The following is a 23,629-nucleotide window of genomic DNA, read 5'->3' as shown; positions in this document are numbered from 1 at the left end:
CCTGCTCCAGGATGACCCAAATACGAAAATATATTTGCACCTTTACATCAGACTGGCACACCGGCGCTGAAATATTCACGCGCTTTTTCATATGAGGTTCTGCATTGGTTTTATGCACTTCTAAAACAACATATTCTGCAATATGAATAAAAAATAATCAAAGATTTTGAGGAATCTTATGGGTGTGACTGATTTGGTCTTCGGTGCCCCTTTAAGTACGTCTTATCAGATGCTGCAAGCATCGCGCATATGCGCTGGCTGAGTACTGGGAAAGCGCGAACAGCCTCAGGTTACTCGTTTTGAACTGATGGTTCTACGCACGCACTTAGCAAGAGTTCCAGCGTTCTTTATTTCGTCTGCCAACACCGTGGTAGAATAGTGGCTGCGAGCTTACGCTTGTAGGCAGATTCCAAATCTGAAGGCTGAGGATGACTCCACGCCAATTTCCGCATGGGACGCTAATTTATGTGCTCTTTTAGAACCTCTTCCATCACCTGTGCCTCGCTGAGTATACTCGTCGCCTTCTGAATGGAAGCAATTATGCAAAGCTTTTCAGGCGTAACAAGCACAAAAAAAGAAAAAAAATGCCCCTCTGCATTTTCCGCCGATCTTGCATAAAACCCTACGATACCATGAAAACGGAAAAGCCTGTGATGGGATAAAGCTACCTCTTATCGATCTATTATCGGTTTTAGGCGCGGATCCTAGAAGCGGCGAAAATCCTCTGCGGTCTGGAAAAGTCATAAAAACACTCATTCGCGGGGGAGGGGGGGGGCAATAAGCGCAGCAATAAATGAGAACTCCAGCCAGTATTTGGAGCGGACATCGCGCTGACGCAAAGACGAACGCCGGTTTCGTATAAGGCGCGTGATCAATCATGCGGCGTGCGAGTTAAGACGCTCTTGGCTGTTGAAAACTCGTTTAAGAAAGATACAACTTTTCTACACTTAAACTGTAACTTTAAAATATCGTTTCTCTCTTGGGCGCCTTTACGAATGTGTCGCGCTGTTGGATATAACGCAGAAGTACGCTTTTTTGACGCTTGGTTTCTGCTAAGGTATCAACTTTACAGCTGCTATAATTTGTTAGAGACGCTGACACCTGCAGCATGAGCTCAAAAATGCGAGCACGGTCTTTTGTGCGCTGAAGCAAAGCTCGGTTAGAATGGGAGGTATTTGTCACTGAATTCGTCAGCGACTGCTCCGCCATATGAAGAAGCACCAGCAAAGGCACGGCGCCCGCTCCACATGTGTAGTGACGGCGGGTTCTGATCAGTGATGCATCACTATGCAAATAATGGGAAACCGACGCGTTATTTGACTGTTTGTGAACTAATTGCCGAATGCCGAAACGACTAGTGCGTGCTACATATTATTACATATTATTCTTGGGCCTGTAGGTTATCTATCATGCGATATCGACAGGAAATGGTACCCGAGTAGGCGCGGCACTGAGCAACTGAAGATGCGCGCCTTAATAAGTATACTAACAGCAATATCAGAACAAAGGAGGAAACGATGAAAATAAAGAAATGCAAGTCAGGGTACAGCTGGCGTACAAGTCCAGCAGCGTAGGGCCAGCATTTACAAAAGGATATTCACTTGAATTGTTCGTTAAAGCATATAGATAGATAGAATAAACTTTATTGTCCAACGGATAAGGTGATCTACCCACCCCCCGACACGCAGGTCAGGGGGCGAGTGCCGCCGCTTCCGATGCAGGCTGGGAGGTCTTGGTCAGCCCACTGGACGAGCCGGAGCTGGCGCTCAGAGTCCGAGCTGCGCAGCAAGGTCTCCCAGGTGCCTCTACTACCTATTTTGTGCGTTCCCCCGGGAGAGTACGGACATTCCCATATTATGTGGTCGAGGGTCCCTCTCGCCCTACAAAGATTACATCTATCGCTCCTGGCCTCGGGGAACATGTGGTTCGCCATAACCGAGTGCGGATACGTATAAATTTGTAGTCGTCTCCACGCGACTGCTTGTCTGTTGTTTAATTTTGGGTCTGGCGGGGATACCAGCCTAGGAGCCAATCTATAATGCTGTGTGATCGCCCCATATTTTAGCATGCGCTCTCCGCTCCCTCGGTCATCGAGGGGTCCCGTAGCGGCTCGGCGGTAAAGATCTCGAGCCAGCTCGTGGGCCGCTTTGTTGCCGGGGACGGCTTCTTGCGCCGGGGTCCAAATTATTTGAATTTTTCTCATTCTTTCTGGCCTAGGATTCTGGCCGCTAAGGGCGAGATCCTTCCCTTGCTAAAATTTTGTATGGCAGTCTTGCTGTCACTGATCACAAATTTCGCGTCCGCTCCAGCGCAAGCTAATGCGATCGCAATTTCCTAGGCAACATCTATGTTGCACCCGCGCAGAGCGACAGCGGTCACGGGAATACTCCGGCCGCTGACGGCCGTTGCCACCGTAAAACTGCCGCTACCTCCCGCCGCGTCTACGTAGGCCACCTCATGCTGCGAAATTTTACCAAATCTAACTTTTAATGCTTCGGCTCGTTTATGCCTCCTGTCTCTGCTATGTTCCGGGTGCATGTTTTTTGGCAGGGAGGGATGATCAGATTTTTTCTCACTTCGCTATCTACTTCCACCTTTTGGGTGGTGCCTCTGTCCGGATTTATTCCAACTTTGGCAAATATGGCTCTTCCTGTCCTCGTGGTGCTAAGTCTCTCAATTTGAGATGTTCGGACCGCTTCCGCCAGTTCTGCCCATGTGTTGTGCACTCCTAGAGCCATCGGTCTCTCTGTGGATGTGCACATGGGCAGTCCCAGCACTCGTTTTACGCATTTTCTCATTAGAGAATCAATCTTTTCTCTTTCCACCACTTTCAAATCGAGATATGGCGTTGCATAGCTCACCCGGCTGAATATGTACCCCTGTATTAGTTTAATCAAATTTTTCTCCTTTAGCCCTCGGCCTTTGCTGGCCACCCGCTTAATTAGGCTCAGGGTCTGTATTGCGTGACTCTGCAGCCTCTTGACGGTCTCGCCACTGTGGCTGTGTGACTGGAGAATCAGGCCCAAGATTCTAATTTGCTCGACTATTGGTACCTCCTTACCCGCCGCTTTAATTTTGATCTTCGACGGTGCCTTGCACCTTAAGTGTTTCGGATTGTATATAAACAATTCTGATTTCTGCGGCGAGCATGCTAGGCCTCTCTCGGCCGCGTAATCGACTATGATGTCGGTGGCGGCCTGGAGCAGGCTTTCGACGACTGAATCACTTCGCCGGCTGATCCAGAGAGTGATATTATCCGCATATATACTAAATTTTAATCCCCCGAGCTTTGCCAATTGCTCGGGGAGTTCTCTCATAGCCATGTTGAAGAATAGGGGAGACAGCACTGATCCCTGGGGCGTATCCTTACTCCCTAGCTCAATTGTGGGGGATTCCAGCGTTTGGAACCTCATGCAGGCACTTGTTCCCGTCAGGAAGCCCCTGATGTATCGATATGTCCTGGTACCTACATTAATCTTGTTCAGCCCTTCCTGGACCGCCTCATGCTTTACGTTGTCAAAAGCCTTCGTGAGGTCCAGTCCCGGAATTGCTTTTGAATCTTTAGACCTTGAGTCTATTATATCATGTTTGATTTGGAGCATGACGTCCTGCGTACACATGTGAGGTCGGAACTCGACCATCTCATGAGGCCACAGATCGCCCTGCTCCATGAAGCCCATCAGTCTTGTCTGGACGACGTGCTCCGTCAATTTCCCCACGCATGAAGTTAAGGAAATTGGCCGTAAGTTTTCCAATTGCGGAAGGTTTCGGGGTTTCGGTATTAAAATAATGCTTGCCGTCTTCCACTGCTGTGGGAGCTCGCCTTTATCCCAACATTCCTGCATGTACTTCGTTAGATAACTAATGGAATCATCGTCTAAGTTCCTGAGCATTTTGTTCGTTACCCCGTCAGGGCCCGGAGCCGACTTCATTCTGAGTCTTACAATCTCTGCCCTCACTTCCGCTTCTGTGATTAGGGCGTCGAACGCCTCGTTAGGCGCTCTACCATAGTCGGGAAGTGGAGTTCGCGATGTTTCCCCCACGAACGTCTTGATTAATTTCTTCATGAAATAATCATCGTTCCCTACGAACGCGTGCCTAGCTTTTGCCAATCTTATACCGGATTGAGTCTTCGCGCTTGCGGGGTCCAACAAGTGCCGGAGGATGTTCCACGTCTTGGAGAGGTTCATGCTCCCCTCCATTCCGTCACACTAGTTGGCCCAATTTTGTTCGCATAATGTAAAACTATATTCTTCGATTTCCTTATTATGCGTAGCAATCCGTCTTCTGAGGCTTCGGTTCCATTTCTGATTTTTGAGACGACGCTCCATGCTTTGCTTAGCTTCCCACATATACAGAAGACGGCTGTCCGCTATCTCCGGGGCGTTATCCCCTTCAAGCGTTTTTGTCGTCTCTCTAACGGCTGATTTGAGTGCCGTCGCCCATTCCTCGATGTTTTTGATTGGCCCCAGTTCCTGCGCTCTCCTGATATCTCCAAACTTATCCCACTCAACGACGGCCGGCGCACGAGCCCTGCGCGTTTGAAGGCTCTCTTTCAGTATGGAAACAATTATGTAGTGGTCGCTGCCAAAATTTTGATCCGAATGATGCCATTCTAGATCTTTAATGTTTTTCGAGAATGCCAGATCTGGAGACGTATCCTTACTAATGCTATTGCACACCCTCGTTGGACTCTCAAGGTCCGTGTGCAGAGTGAGCCCTATGTCATGCGTATCTTCCCACAGCTGTCTGCCTTTCGGGCTTTGGTGCGGGTACCTCCATTCCTGGTGATGTGCATTAAAGTCCCCCACTATCAGCAGTGGCTGGTTGCTTGAAATTTTGAGGGCCTTGCGAAGCAGAGCCCTGAACCTCACCTTCCTTTGCCTGGGTGAGCTGCATAAATTTAGAAGGAATAAACTAGGGTCCTTCTGTTTTCCGGTTAGAATTTCGACAAACACGTTCTCGATCTCTCTCGACTCTAAATCGTGTTCAATGGCCGCGACATTTCTTTTCACGAGCGTTGTGACCGAGGATATCTCCCCCCTGCCACTATTGAATGCCTGATAGCCTGACAGTTTTGCGGGTCCTCCAGTTTCCTGGAGGGCAATCGCCAAAGGAGTCTCATCTAATAGCGGAAGGTACAGTTGCAGAATCGACCGCTTGCGCCGGAAGCCGCGACAGTTCCACTGCCAGATTTGATTTTCATTTGCGCGCCTGGCCATTTTGCAGTTGCGTGACGATCTGCTCCATATTCTGTTGCTACCCGTTCATGGTTAAAGCATAATCCAGTCAATGCTGACGCTCGACGAAGATGGGGACTTATTAGCGAAGGCGTGCCATAGCAATGGTAAGAATCACTCACGAAGAAAAGGCTTTATGAATTCAGCCTCACGTGTTTTTGAAGACGGAGCGGTCGACTGTTATCATCGTTGAACGAGCGATAGCGAACGGACTTTTTTTTTTCCATGACGCCGAAGCATTTTCCGTTCGTCTTGTGAATTTCGTGGGCTTCTCTTCTATGACATCCTTCTCTAGTTGGTCGCCATTGGTTGCCATCATTTCGTTCAGTTTTTCGTTTCATTTCAATGTTTTATCTTTTCTTCAAATGATGGTTTACATGCACCCGCATACTGTAAAGATTGCGCACTCAGACAGTAACAAGCACAGGTGCACTAACATTAAGATATACCATTCCGAGTACTTCCCGCTTTCTCCGTTAGGCCTCCGCGATATGTAAAATTTTTTCGGGCCATCCCATTTCACCTATCTGACACGCCACCCCGCAAAACCGAGAGAACTAACAAGGCCAATCGACGTGGACGAACTATTCGTGCATTATTATGCTGAAAAAAAAGTGTTTCTTTAATAGCCGAAATAAATAGTTGCGAAGTAAAAGATCCGAAAGAAACAGAAAATTACTGCCTGCCGATCGCTAGGGCAAGGATGGATTTTGCTTGACGACGCTTTAGTGTTTAGAATGTTCAATGTCGAGGCCAGTTTAACATACTGGACAAGTCTGGGCGGTGACAGCATGACGAAATGGCCAACCAACTTGCGGGGTATTTGAGCTACAACAGTGACGTGTGGAGTGGATATCGTTCTGTCATCCGTAAGTTCTCGAGTGTGTGCTTGTGGACGGGCCCTTCAATTACACCTGAAACACCCAACGCGGGCCACCGGTACCTTTCAATGTACAGTGCGTGTAGTAATATGGTTTTCCGTACAAAAATCACTGTTGAATAACCATTGATATATTGTTGGCCAATTGTTGAAACAACGGACTTCAATAAATTTTCAAAAGCGATTTCGCTCAGCACTTGCACAACAATATTGCCGTTGAATGTTTTCAATAATAATTTCTTGGGTAATTTGTGTTGATTTTTGTAGTTGTATTTCTGTTGTGTGGCAGTTGAGTCCAGCATACAATAATTAGGACTCGCATATGAAGACATTCCAAATATTTAATGCGAAGCGTTCCAGCCTCATTCTTGTAACTTTGAGGCAGGTAAGTTCTTCTTTCGCCTCGTTTTCATGAAAAAGAAAATAATGTGCGACCGATGGGGTGGCGTCGGCCGTCGAGCCCGGTGCTCTATTAGGCCACGAGCGGGCGCATACTCTTCTCGTTCGAAAGCCAGTAAGCTCTCAAATGCTTGGCGCGTGCGTCGTGTGCCACTTCCTCGTGCTATCGCTATAGCTGGCGCTTTGAAGCGCCTATCTCCGGGACCACCCCACTTTCATAGCCGTTTTCGTTACGTAGAAACTGCAACGTTAGACTAGCTTCATGACCGCCCAAGTTCATAACGATTTAACATTTTTTCGCCCGTGTAAAAATGCCACCGTCGTTTTAGCATACACTAGATGACATAGCCATTGGTGCGATCCAAAATGAGCACGTTTCGGGGAGCAGAAGAATGCGAAATTCACTTGCAAACACGGTGACTACGCGCATCTGCAGCTCCCCAAAAGTATACACGGTGGCCCCGTGGCAGCGCGACCGGCGATAAGACAGGCGCCGACGACGCCACCTTTGGGCGTCGGACGCGCTGTGGGCATGCAAGCGTGCACACGCTGCAAACATACGAGTTAGAGGTGTTCGAATATCCTGCGAAGCTCCCTCTGTCCGGGAAGCAAATAAAGTTTTTTTTTTATCCAACGGCCGTAGTACTAGAGGTCAAACAACGAACGCGCTTTGAGATCGCAGCGCTCAGCCGCTATAGCCATTGACTTCAAAGAACTTCGGATTGAGCAACAGTCGCAACAGTATCACAGCTAATCGCTGTATCTGCGGCTGCTCCCGACTCTCACCTTACAAGAAGCATGCGATTTATTTGAGTCTCGCCGAACTGTCGTCCTGTCGTCTCCCATGCCTGCAGGTTTCTTATGTTCAGTTAAATAGAACAACACCAAAGGGAAATGAAAGAAGTACAGGTAATAAACTCTTATCATACCTTACTTGCCACCTCACTTACTTACCTAGTTGTCACCCTGATACCTTACTTGTCATCTGTAAAGGCGCTATAAATTAATTTAATAGTGTTACTTTTGTAAAAATAACGTGATTAGTAATAATTTTTGTTTCTAGGTAGAGCTACAGACGTTAAGGTAGCGTTCGGATGGGTTCGGTTGTAACCCTCGTCACTTGGGGCGCTGTTCTGGACATTCCGCCATTTTCTTCGATGCGTGACGTAGCGCGACGCAAACAAAATGGCGCTGGTGGCCCCGTTTTGCTTACGTAACGTGACGCCAACTTGACGTTTCGCCTAAGAAACTGAAATGAAGGCACTGAATGCAGCGTTATCGGTAAAGCAAAACAGTTTTCCTCCGCAGTAAAAAAAAAGCAGCTATCTCAAAGCCTATGATTATTCCGTCGAAAACGCTTCTCGCTTCCGTCGCCTGCTGCGTACAAGCCGTCGTCTGCTTCAATAGCTAGGATGCGTGCCCCCGGAAAATGGAATGAGTCATCGCATGTTGGCGCCAACGCGCTTGTTTTCTTGCTTGAGACAACATACGCTTCCTACCAGTGGTGATGCGCGCGCGTTCTACTAGGCAACGTTATCGCTATCTCGTGAAACGCAAGTGACTCAGCCCGACTCGGCTGGCTGAGGAACGGCCGAATATCACCGATAGCGTTGCGCGCGCCAGAGATATCCACTAGCGCGACGCAAGCGCCGCCGCTGCCATCTCTTGTTCATTTCGCTGGTTACTCGCACCGTGGGAGGAAACTTCAATGCGCCGCCTTGCGTACATTTCTTTTTATAAATTAGAAAGAGGCCGTTGTCATAACTTCTGATTCTGCGAAAAGGCGTTAATCTTGATTACAATACAAATGCAGCAGTGAAAAGTGGACAACATTGCCAAAAGTTTGCTATGTTCAACCAATATTATTTCGTATAAACGCGTTCTTTTAAAAAATGATGGCCCCAAACACAAATGCCAACATCACCCAAGAGCGATGCAAATACTATGAGCACGCGTTATGAACAAAAGATTTTCGTGGCGCCAAACGACGGGGAAAATGTGGCGATACGCATTCCTCTCGGCTGCCATTGCAAATGGCTGCTCATTAGCATAATTCGCGCCGCTCATCGCAGCAAAAATTATGGCGGAAAATCTCAGCAATGGCGGCCCAGCGCAACGTCACGCATCGTCAAAATGACGTTTACGAAACAACCCTTCCCATGACGCTTCTCACGAGATATTTCTTCAGTCAATGAGCAAGCTGGCATGGCGCATATGTTGGATCGCCACCACATATTCGCGCATTTGCAGATGCATTGCACTGGCTTCTGCACGCTACCGCTCACATTCTTTTTGAAGCGCTAACATCACAATATATCTGCCAAGGACCAAAAAATGTATTAGTCCATAAAATTTTCAGCTCCATGTCACGTTTCGTCATCTTGATGAAAACGCGAAATGACATTCCGCAAAACTTCCGCTTCCCGGCACAAATGTCAAGGCACGTGAGCTCTCCACAGCCAATCAGAGTGTAAACATGGCGGATAATGGCGGCCGTGCAGCCGCCATGCGTGTCGATAATAGCACCCTAGGGGCCGAATCTTATAACGGTTCGGAATACGAACCGTCCGCTTCGCCGCTTACGTCATTAGATGTGCCACTCCCAAGCCGGCGGTGGAAGAAGGGGAGTACGCGACCAATAGATGAGAGGGTGCCACCTCTGAAGTGTACGTCATTATATGACGAGCTAATCGAGGAATTGCAGAATGTTTCTGCTTGCTAAATGAAGGTAAAATATAAATTAAATATTATACGCCAAGTTTTGAAATCTGAACTTGTGGTGTCAGGCGTTTACGCAATGCAGAAGTAATTTATTAATGTCATTCTTTTTAATTCTCAGCCCACAGGTGGTATCGTACGCGTAAATGAGTTGGCCACGGAGTTGGCAGAGCGCAGGGCTACGTCGTCTGCTACCAGGAGCTCGCACGATGCATGTAATAGGAACGCACTACCAGCACTTCTCAAGTAGCTAGCACGACAAAACCGTGAACTGGTTCTTAGGGACACCTTTACTAGCCGACTGTATCAATTTTCCTTCTTTTTTCGCCCTTCGTCATCGGCTCGGACATGACTCGCTCGCCGCCGCGCTGCCGCTATCCCTGCGATCTGCCCCACGGCGCGTCGCGTGATAGAAGCAGTGGAACTTAAATCGAACATTACGGTATACTGGCCCTGCATTGCCTGCGCGAAGTCAAATTGAAGAGTGCGGTGCTGACGGTGGGCGCTGTGCCGTGAAATTGAGAAACAAAGTATGGCGCTCCCGAACTAGAGAAAAAAGGCAAGCCAAATAAGAGAGCTCCACAATACCTTCCCGTCCTGACTGTATAGTTTTATCAGCCGAACGAAGGAAGTGCTGAACCAGCCTAGGTTGAACCCTTCTGACTGCTGAACGGCGATCTGCGAGCTATTCACACTGGCGATAGCACTGGGAATTCGATCTCACCATGCAAATATCTCCTTGGCATTGACTTTGAAGCTGAAGTCACGGCAAAGCTGACCCAGCCCTTCAACCGGCCAACACAGTAATTGCGAGAGCAACTTTGTGGACAATGCCGGCAGCAGAGATCTAGGCAATTCCGATTAATGCTTCGCGTCCGACTAAGCTCTGGTGGCTGCAGGCCGGCGGCGATGAACCGCAGCGCGCAATATCCCTTCCTCTGCGTGGAATGGCCACTCGTACGCTTGCACCCGAGTCTCCTCCATTTGATAGCGTAGCTTGCAAAAGGTCTACTTAGAAAGCCAGCAAGGGCGGTGCAACTCATCATCCGTCACTTCTTCGAAAGCGTATCGCATTTCCAGCCGTGGTCGACACCGAAAGAGCAACGCCAAGCAGACGACGAAGGCAAGTAATAGCCTCTGAAGCAACCAACGCACGCGCGCGCGAAGCCCGCGCGTCTCCGGGGGCGCGCGACCGGCGCGCGCGGCCAGGGTCACAAGCCAACAGCCAAGCCACAGCAACGGAACCCAACGCGGACTACCCCTTCTCCGGTTCCTACGACCGGTTCGCTTTGAAGATGATTGACAGATGCGTGACGTATTCGAAAATGGCGATACCGCCCCGCTGCCTCTGACGACCTGTGACGCAATCAAAATTTTGGCCAATCAGGTGAGGCCAAAAGAACGGTTCCCCAACCGAACCGTTATAAGATTCGGCCCTAGGTTTTGAGTCGACTTTTGCCATAGAGTTACTATACTGACTTTTGCAACAGTATACATGGTTACCGCTAGTTTCGTAGTCACATTTTTTGGTTGTAGTATTTATTGTTTATGCTAGAAATTAGGTTATCCCTAAAAATTATAAAGGTTATTAGATGAGAGGTTATTACGAATTAATTAGCGATTTTTAAGTGTGGTTATCTTGTGTTTGAAATATTGTTATAACTCAATGCGATAGTGAAGCTGTGAACGGCTTTCGGACTCAGTTACTTGGTTGCAGTTGTGTGGTGGTTCGCGCCTCGCGCTCTTTGATGAACGAATTTTTTTCTTTTCGGACATCATGACGCACATTCTAGTGAAATGCTTTAACGACGATAAGTGGACGTTTATCCGTTGAAGTCGTTGGCTGACCCAGCTACTAGCCTTCGACTGATGTGCGAACCTGGATGTTGTGATGAGTTGCGCCGCAGAGGTCATGATGCCTGTTGGAGGGAAGGCACCCCGACACAGTCGACGCCGAACTTCTGCAGATAGGTAAGTGATCTCGTCTTCTTGAGCTCGTAACCTTTTTTTCTATTTTGACATTGACAAGCGTGAGATGTTAAGCGCACCGTTCACTTTCTTCAGGCAAACCGCATGCCCCGGAGCGAAAGCGCGCGATACTAACGCTCGCTGCCGCCGCCACTTCGTTTGAAACGATGGTAGGCGAAGAGCCAGCGGTGCCCCACGTGCGTAAAATTACATTGCTTCATTCGTTCCTGTCTAATAACTTTTCCTTAATTTGTATGAGAGAACACAATTGGAACGTAAGGATCGGCTTTTCTGCGCAGTGAAAATTTTGTACAGTGGCCACGCCATCTTTCATAGGGGCTCACGTGGGCCGTCTAAGCGCTTGTTATCGCGTTCTGATGCGTGAGAGGCGTGCTGCTTTTAAAGGTATTTAGCCAGGCATTAACAGCTTAGGAGAACCGCGACAAATAATCCTGCAGGCGTTCTACGCTTGTACCACACTCGTACCGGAAGTCAGCGTTGCACTTCACGCTTACTCATTTCGTAACTATGGCGGCCACCGCGGCAATTTGGAGCTCGAGGTCATGGATACGATCTCTGCAGCGGTGGCCGCATTCCAAAGGAGCGGAACGCAAAAACGCTCGTGTATTGTGCATTGTATGCGCGTGAAAAATTTTCAGAAAGTGAAAATTAATACGGAGTCCCCCACTACGACCTGCCTCATTATAATATCGTTGGTTTGGCACGTAGGACATCAGATTTATTTTTTTAAATACGGAGTGGCTCATCGTATACCATACGGTTAGTGTGATCACCTTGTCTGCCGCAGCGGTTAAGCGCGCCTCGATTTAGGTTGTGGCTAATGCGGCGCAGCGCAAAATATATTTCGCCTCTTCGTGATTTGCGGAGGACGGCCAACCGATAAGTCGCAGCTTCCGCGCGGTGACTGTACACGGATACACAGTGCAAATGAACAGAGGTGTGGTGACGACGTCGGCAAAGAAGACAGCCGCCGACGGGCTCGCCTTATCGCCTATCACCGTCAAAACTACCGCAGTAAGCATATTTATCTAGTGCGGCGTGTTGCCGTTGAAGGCGTACTGTACACTTTTAATAGGCGATAACCGCAAAACGCCACCGTTCTTTGCTGCCTCTTTGAGCTGGACCGACCCGAATGTGCGTTGCTTGCAGAAGCGAAAGGAGCGCCAATCGGCGCGTGGTCGCCTCAAGCTAAGCGTCGCACTCGAACGCAGTTTGCGCGGTTATGAATGGCGCGTGCATGAAGCTAGCTCACTCCGCAGACGCTACCGCACACAACGCGCAAGGGCGTGTACGCGACGTTCTGCACACAAATCGCGTGGGATGATCGGAGCCACGCGAGAGCGGATACTCAGCTTCAAAGACGCGATACATGTTCTCACTCGTACAGACACACTCACGCTCGCATCGCTCTCGGCGTATCTTTAGGTCATTCCTTCTGGTGGACTTCTACCCAAAGATTCTATATCTGTTTGGCATCGGCTATGCACTGTCGCGTGGTCTTTGGTTCTGCGAAAGAGCCTGGAATATTTTTTCCCGCTGTGAAACATCGCTGTGCATATCTGAGGTAACATTTACCGTAGCAACCCATTTCTTCCTTTTCTCGACGGTACTCGTAAATACGAGTCGCAAATTTTTACTTGCCAGTATAGTGTGTACTTCTATTTCGTGCGTAATTGTGTGCAGTGTGTAGCAGATTCTTAATACGCGTAATCTCATTTTCTGTCCGCATTCCTTTCTCACAGGTTGCGCATGCAGCAAATGTCCAGGTGCTAAAGTGTTCCACGTCAAGAGCAGCTTGGCACCGTGCAAGAGGCACCCGCTGATATGCGGCTGATTCACTAGGAAGCTCGCATCTGGGTTGCCACTCTCCATCAAGTGGGATTGCGCTGCTCTGTGGTGTAATAGCTGCCTCATGGACGCTGTGAAGGCTTACTTTCGATTTGCTCTGGCTCGTAGTTGTAAAGGATGAGCTGCCTTTTGAGGGGAGGTATTTGCTTTTGCTTGTGAGAATGTTTACCAACCTAACCAAGTGGTACGTGCGTACTTGAAACAGCAGCGTGAACAGAGGAGGACGACACACCACGAAATAAGTAGGAGCACACGCGAGCGCAGGCTCAACTAAAGGTTTTTTGAAGACAGAGGTATTAAAGACATTAGTAAACTTGACAAAGATAGAAAGTCATGCATGCGTGGCCGAAGCAGCCACGTGCAACAAGAAAAAAATATGAAAAAGCCATGTCATGTAGAATAGACGTGCGTGAAAAACGAAAACCTTAGCACAAGTCTTTTGAGAAAGCAAAACATTTGTCCGATAAGTGATACTACCCAACGAGAAATACTCTTTTAAGAACTGCAACTCCTTCCCACTAAGGGTAACAGATAACTTGGTTATGCATTTCTTTCGTTTGTGATCAATAAATAGTGCTTCTGGAACTCTTCTGGTGTTTCGGTATAGGGCAGAAAGAACGATTGTTTCATCACAAAGACCAGAACACAAAAGGAATTATGGAAGCATTATTTATTGATCACGAAGAAAAATGCATAAGCAAGATTTCTGTGACCCTTAGTGGGAAAGAGTTGCTGCAGTAGTTCTCGTTAATATCGCTTACAGGACAAGCCTTTGTGTTATCATGTGTTTTTTGTTAGTACTTGACGCACATGTTTACTCTACAGGATATGTCTTTCAGTCCTTTTTTTCTTGTGCCGGGCTGTCTGTGCTGCGCATCCGTAGCTTTCTTTTGCGAAGTTGGCCATTGTATTTAAAATTTTTGTCTTCACGAATAAACTTCTAGTTGAGTCAGTGTTCATGTGTGTTCCTACCTTAATTCATCCTTGTCTATGTTTGGGTGGTTGCCAAGTATATAAGTACACTGAATTGCCGAAGTGTCCATAAAATTGATACATGAAGTTATTTGCGTTGTTTATTTCTGGAAGAACGCTATAGGGGGTTTTGTCTGTGTTTTTAGCACTGGTGTACATTTTTCTAGTTCAACTTCAAGGAGCCCCGCAGGGGAGTCTGCGTTAGCAGGCGTTTGGTGTGTTGCGACACCACGTACCCGAGCACATGAGGGTTGGACCCTCCCGCGTGTAGCCGTGCGCGGCTTAGCCGCGTCCGGGGAAAACGGGATCCTGGGGGTTTGCCAATGCCGGGTGTTTGGACCTTTACGGCCCCTCGGCGGTGGCAATACACCCCTTTGGCCTCGGCTTCACGTAGACGGCACCTCCAGAATGACCCACGTGGGGTGAATCGGCAGTCGCCCTTTCCTGTCTTTCTCTCCTGAAATCTTCGTCTTTATCTTTTACTTTTTTACCTTTCCTGTCTTCTCTCTTCCATTTACTTCCTTCTCCTTGGCGGCAAGGGTTAACCCTGTGTGGCTATCCAACCTTGGGTACACCATATTTGGTTATAGTGACGGCGTACGACTGGCGTCGTGCAGACTTCTGTGCAAGCTCTGCCGCGTCCTCTCGTTGGGCTCCGTGGTGGGCGGTCGGTGGTGTTGCCGAAAGTTTATATATTTTCATGGAAGCTTTTCCCCCCTCCTTCCTGATCGCCCTCAGAAACGAGGGCGCACCCAAGATGTGTTCCAGTTTTTCGGACACCAAATCTAGAATTTCCCCCGCTTCCACGTTGTTCACTCTGAAAAGTCAAAGCAGTGCGAACCATATCACCGTTCCTTGTTTGAAAGTCCTTGACTGATGTTTTTGTCCAGGTTACAAGGTGTCGAGGATGGCAAGCGGTGACCTCCTCTTGGAGCTCCGCGATCGGAAACAATATGAGAAACTACCGAAACTAGTGTCATTTGGGGAGACCCACATAACGGTAACCCCGCACCGTACAATGCACACCACCCGTGGTGTGGTGTCGGATGATGATTTGCTTGAGCTGACTGAAGCGGAACTCCTGGAGGGCTTCAGTGAGCAAAATGTGATGAATGTCGGAAGAATTAAGATGAGGTGGGATGGTAAAGAGGTTCACACGAAGCACCTAATAATTTCTTTTGGATCATGTGTCTTGCCCGAGTCAATCGAGGCCGGGTACATCAACCCCCGTGTTAGGCCGTACGTGCCAAATCCACTCCGATGTTTCAAATGCCAGTGCTTCGGCCACAGCTCGCAGAGCTGCCGAGGCCGCCAAACTTGTGCGAAATGCAGTGCCCAAGACCACACTTCGGAAGCTTGTGAGAACGCTCTGCACTGTGTAAACTGTGACGGGGAGCACGCCGCGTACTCGCGGTCGTGCCCCTCCTGGAAGAAGAAAAAATAAATGGTAACGATCAAAGTGAAAGAGAATATATCATTCAAGGAGGCCCGCAGGCGGGTTTCATACCTGCCCAAGAAACGTTTTGGCGATTAGACGCGTCAGGGGGCAGCGACACAACCCCCTCTGGTGGCTTTCTGGCCCACAAGCCGTGAGTCGGCAGTCACGCCATCTGCCCCCGCGGCGGTTGCAGCTAGCGCTGCTCCGTCAACCCAGCAGAAGGGACCATCGACCCCGAAGGTAGGCGCAGCCGAGGCTGCCCCAAACTCTCCGGCCCCTTCCAGCGCTGGCAACAGCCGGCGCAGCCAAATCCCTCAGGGAGCCCCATGGACCTCCGGGCTGGTGGGCGCAGGCGTCTTGTCCTCCAAGGCGGGACTCTCTCTGGTAACTTCTCGCTCGCAAGAGCACGTGTCCGGCGCCTCACAAGAGACAATGGACACAACAGCTATCCTCAAGGCGAACCAAGCGCCTAAGGAGCGGCGAGGCTCCCTCGAACGCTTCAGAAAGGACAAAACCCCGTTACAGGGCCTCGAAAGAGCTCTGTAATCTAAGGTATCACTTCCCTTTCCGTATACACAGCACCAACTTAATTTAAATATGGATACACAAATTATTCAATGGAATGTCAGAGGTCTTCTTAGAAACCTTGATGATGTGCAAGAACTTATCCACAAACACAATCCAAAAGGGCTGTGTTTACAGGAAACACACCTAAAATCGAAACACACAAACTTTCTCCTCCAGTATGTTACGTTTCGCAAAGATCGCGATGATGCTGTCGCATCATCGGGCGGCGTTGCCATTGTTATTCATAAATGCATAGCGTGTCAACGTTTGCAGCTACAAACGGTCCTCGAAGCAGGGGCGGTTCGAGTTGTTCCCCTAAACAAACTCATCACCATTTGCTCGCTTTACATACCCCCGCATTACCAATTAAAGAAACATGAATTTCAGTCTTTTATAGATCAATTGCCAGAACCTTATGTAGTTCTTGGCGACTTCAATGCACACAGCAGCTTGTGGGGAGACTCGCATCAATGCGCGAGGTCGTGTCGTTGAACAGTTCCTGTTTTCGTCCGGTGCATGTCTGCTGAATAAGAAGGAACCCACATATTACTGTCTTGGAAACAGAACCTTTTCTTCAATTGATCTGAGCCTTGTTTCCCAGTCTGTACTGCCTGAACTCAAATGGGAAGTTACCAACAATCCTTACGAAAGCGACCACTTTCCCATACTACTAAGAACACCAAAAGAAAACGAATATATCTACCACAAGCTCGTAAGTGGAAGATTGATACAGCCGACTGGGAGAAATTCCGAACTCTCACTAGTATCACATCAGATGACATGTACTCGTTAGGAATTGATGCGGCAGTGGAGTTTTTTACAGCCTTCATAATAGAGGCCACATCTAAATGCATATCAGAAGCAAATGGCTTGGCGTGCAAGCGGCGTGTCCCGTGGTGGAACGACGAATGTAGGATCGCTCGTAAAAAAACAGAAAAAGCGTGGGGGTTGCTACGGACCTCTCCCACTGCGGAGAATCTTGGTAACTTAAAGAAAGTAAAGTCCCAAGGCAGGAGAACGCGCCCACATGCCAGAAGAGAGAGCTGCGAAAAGTTTTTATCGCACTTCAACTCGTACACAGATGAGGCCAAAGTCTGGAACAGGGTTAATAGGATAAGAGGGCGACAAGCATATTCACTCCATTTGGTAAACACACAAGGAGATACCCTGCAAGATCAGGTAGACTCACTTGGGGAGCACTTTGAGAGCGTATCGAACTCAACCTATTATTCTAAATCATTTCTCATATATAAACAAATAGAAGAATGTAAGCCAACAATACGAAAATCCAGACAGAATGAACCCTATAACCGGCCTTTCAACATTGCCGAGTTGAGAGCTCCCTTGAACACATTCAAAAGCACTGCACCGGGACCTGACAGAGTCATGTATGACATGATCAGAAACTTACATACAGACACAAAAGTTACACTACTCACACTTTTCAACACTATTTGGGCTGCCATCTACATGGAAAGAAGCGATTGTGATTCCTGTCCTGAAGCAGGGAAAAAACCCTTCTTTGGCAGCGAGTCATCGTCCGATAGCCCTCACAAATTGTCTGTGTGTTAACTTTTTGACTAAATGATTAATCACGGACTTATACACTTCCTTGAACTCAACAATATGCTCGATCTCTATCAGTGTGGCTTCAGACAAGGGCGGTGGACAACCGATCATCTTGTCCGCATTGAAGGATATATCCGCGATGCCTTTGTACACAAACAGTATTTCCTCTCGATATTCCTCGATATGGAGAAGGCATATGATACAACATGGCGTTACTGGATCTTGCGAAACTTGTCGGGAAAGGGCGTCTGTGGAAATATGCTGAAAGTAATTGAAAGCTATTTGTCCAATCGTACCTTCCGTGTAAAAGTCGGCAATGCACTGCCATGTCCTTTTATACAAGAAACTAGCGTACCCCAAGGAAAACATTGTTTAGCGCAAAACGACAGGCACAAGAAAGACGACCAGGACAAGGCGCTACTCTCAACTGACATCATTTTATTGCGTCACTCCTTTATAGACCGCTCAACCCAGAGGAACATGCGCAGTGAGCACCATGCAATGTAAAACATGCAAGTGCAAACCTATGTTTCGTGACACCACGATTTTGAAAATGAGCCGTGACCCCACCGCCCGAGAGTTATCGGAAGCATTTTTCATTCAGTCATTGAGGTCACAGTGTATTAGTGTGCCTTCCTTAACCTTGTACAGCGCTGAATTTGGTTTTTTGGATTCTGTCGTATGAGTGCGCTGTTGGGATCGGATGTTGGTGGCTCCACCGCATGGGGCTCACTGCGCATGTTCCTCTGGTTTGAGTGGTCTATAACAGAGTGACGCAGTAAAATGATGTCAGTTGAGAGTAGCGCCTTGTCCTGGTCGTCTTTCTTGTGCCTGTCGTTTTGCGCTAAACAAAGTATTCATGGATTCGCACCAACTAGCCCGCCAACGCATTGTTCTGTACCCCAGGGAGGCGTGCTCAGCTGCACTCTCTTTATCCTTAAGATGAACACACTACGTGCGTCACTACCACGGGCCATTTTTTATTCTTTATACGTAGACGATATACAAATAGGCTTCAAATCCTGCAACCGCACAGTATGCGAAAGAGAGGTACAGCAGGGCTTAGACAAGGTGTTCAAATGGGCAGACCAAAATGGATTTAAAATCAACCCCCACAAAAGTTCTTGTGTTGTCTTCACAAGAAAGAGAGGCCTGGTCCCAGATCCTTGCGTAGAACTGGGCGGACAATAAATACCTGTAAACAAAGAGCAGAAATTTCTTGATGTTATACTTGACTCCAGGCTTACTTTCATTCCTCACATAAAATATCTTAAAGAAAGATGTCATAGAACAATGAACTTAGTTAAAGTCCCATCCCACACAACGAGGGGTAGCGACAGACAGTGTTTATTGAATATTTACAGGAGCCTAGTTCGATCACGGTTAGTTTATGGTGCCGTAGTATATCACTCTGCCACACCGAGCGCGCTTAAGATGCTAGACCCCATTCATCATCTGGGTATCCGTCTGGCCACTGGCGCATTTAGAACAAGCCCTGTCGAAAGTCTATACGTAGAGTCAGATGAGTGGCCACTCCATGTTCAGAGAACATACATCAGCTTCACCTACTTTCTCAAAGTGCGCTCTAATAAAGAACATCCGTGTTTCACAACCGTTAACGACCTGACACGTGACACACTTTTTCATAATTGACCCTCTATGAGACTTCCTTTGTCACTTCCTGCAAGAGAGCTTAGCGAAGAAATGGATGTCCCAAGTCTCGAACATCGCTTAATGCCTCCAGCTAAGCTAGTACCGCCCTGGGAGTGGCAGGTGATAGACTGTGATGTATCCTTTGTGGAGGTCACAAAGCACGCTCCTGACGTCAAAATTACTATGCATTTGCGTGAACTTCAATCGAAGTATTGCTGCTCCGAATTCTACGCAGACACGTCAAAATCACATTCTGCTGTATCTATGCTGCTGTTGGTCTCTCTTTTTCTAAATCTGGTGTTTTGAACCCCTTAACAAGTATCTTCACTACTGAAGCCTATGCTGTGCTGTCTGCAGTAAAACATATAAATAAACGAAAAGTCGACAGAGCAATAGTATTTATTGGCTCGTTAAGCCTTGTAAAAGCGCTGAACTCTTTACAAAAGTTTACAAATTCGGTTTTCATTGAACTTTACTCAGTCTTATGCAGCATATATTTATCATATAGAGATGTAATAATATGTTGGGTACATGGCCATAGAGGCATCGAGGGTAATGTACTAGGTGACAAAATGGCCACATCACTCACACCACTAACCACTTTTTCTACGGCTGCTATCCCTGTCACAGATCTGAAGCCTTTCTTAAGAAACTGCGAGAACACTGGCAACGCATGTGGGACGCAGAAATAAATAACAAATTGCATGTGATAAATCCACAGTTAGTTTCTTGGCCCTCCGCAACAAAATCACGGCAAACAGATGTCCTATCCTGTCGTCTCAGAATAGGGCACACATTTGGTACCAATCATTTTCTACTCACTAGAAATCAACCTCCAACCTGTGGTAGATTTGGTGAGAGGCTGGCCGTGCTTCATGTCCTCTTGGAGTGTCGGGAGGCCGAAGCTGAAAGAAAGAAATATTTTCCTCTGGCACACCCGTATTACATCCCACTTCACCCGGCAATGTTTCTTGGACAGGAACCGCTATTTAACACGAAAGCAGTCCTCGCTTTCTTAAATGATGTTATCTTACATGTTACAATTCATTAAATTCGTAGAGCATCTTCGTTCCAGAGGATGCCGCTGCGATAACTGTTTTGCATAGCACACGCCTCCAGGCCCTTGTGTTTCAAGGACTCTGAGGGGGCAGTTGTGCTCTAGCAAATTTTAGAACCAGATATATTCTATACATCGTATAATTCATTCCAAATGCATCCTAATCTTCATAGTACACGTCATATGCCATGGCCATAATATTATTATGCAGATTTTACGCAATTTATAGTAACTGTTTTTAAGGCGCCTTTACAGCCACGTCACACCAATTTCATAGAACTCATAACTACACTGCGAACTCATTACCAACGGTATGGCGCTCTTTGGCCATACATGGCCCTTGCGCCATTAAACACCAAACATTCATTCATTAATTCATTCAACTTCAAGGAGTACCCCGAGAAAGCCAATAAGAGTGATGGTAACTTTATTTGTGTGTGAGATTTATGAACTTCATCCATTCATGGCATGACCTCATGCCTGTTTGTAGGTATTCAAGCATTCGAAGTTTTTAAGCATACTAGCCTCTACATTTCGGTTCTCATGACGCTGCTTTGTACTGTGGTGCATTTTCCTGGCGCAGGCACCCTATTTATGCCGTAAGTGCATGGGTTCTTTTTGTACATATTGGAGAAAAAATTGTCGTGAGCTTAAGTATGCATCTATATCACTTTCCTTGTAATGCTTTTTTCAACACGGGTGCTGTATCTCCCTCCGTCTTTGTTGTTGTTCTGTCCCAATTTTCAAAAAAGCTTTTATGTATCTTATGCAACAAAACTCGGGTAGCATTTTTGTAACATCTTACCTGCGCAATTGAGGTAATTGGTGTTTCGTATAGGCATTTATTTGCGTTTTTCACTGTCTCGCCAATCTGGCCGTCCAGTCATTAGAACCTTATCCTTTCTGACTATTTCTGGGGTACTTGATACTGCAAGTGCAGGTGACCATTTATTTGGCTGTTTGGAATTGTGTTAGCTGTGTTACTTTCAATTTTCTGTGCTAAATAATTATTGTTTCTCTTACCGTACAAGGTATTATTAACCTTCCCTTATCTCTTTATTGACAGAGGTACCACTTAGTTGCTGGGTATAGTGAAAAGGTCTCAAAAAGTGCTTTCATTAGCTCTATGCAATCGAGAAAAATTAATTGATAATGACCTCACTAAATTGAGTAAATGCCACAATCAATCTCTTCTGTACCCCTTATTAACAATTAAATTGTGTACTGTTTGTTCTTGACCTGCATCAGGGAGATAAGCTGCATTCAGTACACAAGTGCTTTAAAGTTTATTTCTGAAGAAAGCAAACCGGCTCGTCAGAAATACATTATTCAGGTGTTCATCACCATGCCCGACAACTTTCTAAATGATGTATCATCAATAATTAGCTAAATTGAGTGATGTTATTTTATTAAATAATTGGGCAACATGAAGATATATACATCTCGAAGACAGAAAGCTCAGACAAGTTTACTTTGGTACTTCATTGAATTTTAGTTCTGAAAGACTTGTCCTAAAGCTTGTATCTATTTACGTGAAGTCATTTGTTTCCAGTCTATTTGTTACTTTGTCTTCTCACAGGCAGCCGTAACTCTTCCTGTGATGTGTTGGTGTGCGAGACCTCTTAATGTAACGTATTCAGTTGTATTTTGTGTATTCACACATGCAAGCAGCTTCAAGAGTTCATGTGTTCAAAGTTGGTTGTTACAAGGCTATGCTTAAACCCTGCCTTTTGAGTCGCTTGCCTTCTAGTCATAAACTTAAGTCACAAATGAAGACCAGAATGATGGTTTGGTTGAATTCAAATGTAAAGTTTTTTCCAGATGTATTTACACTGTTAAGAGTGATGCAGGTAATAGCCTGTGTCTCCGGTTCCCTGTAGTTGTGCCTTATGTACTGTAATAATATTTCATGTGCACGCATCTTTGGTGTAAATAAAGGTACTTCAAATTGATCAGTCTTTCCTTTGCTTTTGTTTGTGTTAGGGACATTTATGAGCAGGCACAGGGGCATGCAAGTGTGAATAGCAAAGCAATTTCAATATATGAATAAAAATCCACTAGCCCAACAAAATGTCAATCATAGTTCAATGGCGACTTCTGAAATCTCAATGCTATCTCAACTGGGCCACAATGTACTTTTCAGTGCTGTGGCAATAATAACTCAACGGGTTAAAGAACTACCACATCAATTCAGTGCAGCATGAATGGTAACCCAACAACCATTCAACAAAACCAACACAACGAGCTGTCTAAGCACAATGGATTTTCAACGACAACTTAACAATTATTCAACATTGTGACACCCAATGGTGTTTCAATGAAATTTCAGTGGCCAATATTCAAGAGCCTTCAACACTCAGCCCAATAATTCTCCAACAAACTCCATGATTCGTCAATACAAAATTCAACATTGACCAGCGGTATTTCAATGACTTCTCAATAATTTTTTGTAAGGGTTGGCCAGTGCAAGTATACAACTAATACCAAGCGCTGGTCAATGCTTGAGTAATACACTCCGTTACGGGCACGGGGTTTTGTGACCTTCAATAGTGTTTGCTTGGAGCGCGAACCAGCTTGACTATCGGAGAGTTCGGCAGAGAAGACGAGGCGACGTAAAAACAAATAATAGATCTTTAATGCATCATTACAGGAGAGAGGTGCGCTCTAACACACATAAAAATACAGAAATGTTCAGCGTGCGTGCACCCGCACTCCAAGACAGAGAAGATGTGTCTCCACGTGGCAGCTCGTTGGCTTTTTTATGCCCTCCACCATCCGGGCAGCCTGATTTTCTGTTGCTCCCTGGTAGAGGGCCTTGTCAGGACACGTCGGGTCAACCCACACAAAGGTGCACAGAGGGAAACCACTGCTTTGCGTAGAGAGGTTGAACGTAGGACAGAGGAGAGTAGGATTTGCACATTTCGCGCATAATCCCGTCACACACACCCGGCGGACAAGTCTTTTCATGTTGACGAGCGTGACAGTTAGGCACGTCGTGTCTCAGTCGTTTGGGGTCCGTTCAATTCATTTCCGCACAAAGTGAACCGTAACAACTCCTACAAAGTGCCACATGAGCGCATCATGGCAGGATGGTACAACGTATGGACATGGCAACAAGGGTAAATGAATAACGGATGAATCGCTCTATAAACAGCGTCTTACGCAGTATAATTTCTCGGATCTAGACAATAAACAAGACTTACTAAAATGCAGCGCATTAACGTTTTTAAAGCGTGAATAATTTTTATTATTTTATAGTTTTATACGTGTTTCTTTAGACTACGGCGCAACAGTGTATC

The sequence above is a fragment of the Dermacentor variabilis genome, chromosome 2 (assembly GCF_050947875.1).
Source record: "Dermacentor variabilis isolate Ectoservices chromosome 2, ASM5094787v1, whole genome shotgun sequence".
In the NCBI taxonomy this organism is placed as follows: domain Eukaryota; kingdom Metazoa; phylum Arthropoda; class Arachnida; order Ixodida; family Ixodidae; genus Dermacentor; species Dermacentor variabilis.
The sequence above is the reverse complement of the archived record's forward strand: the minus strand, read 5'-3'. Positions refer to the sequence as shown.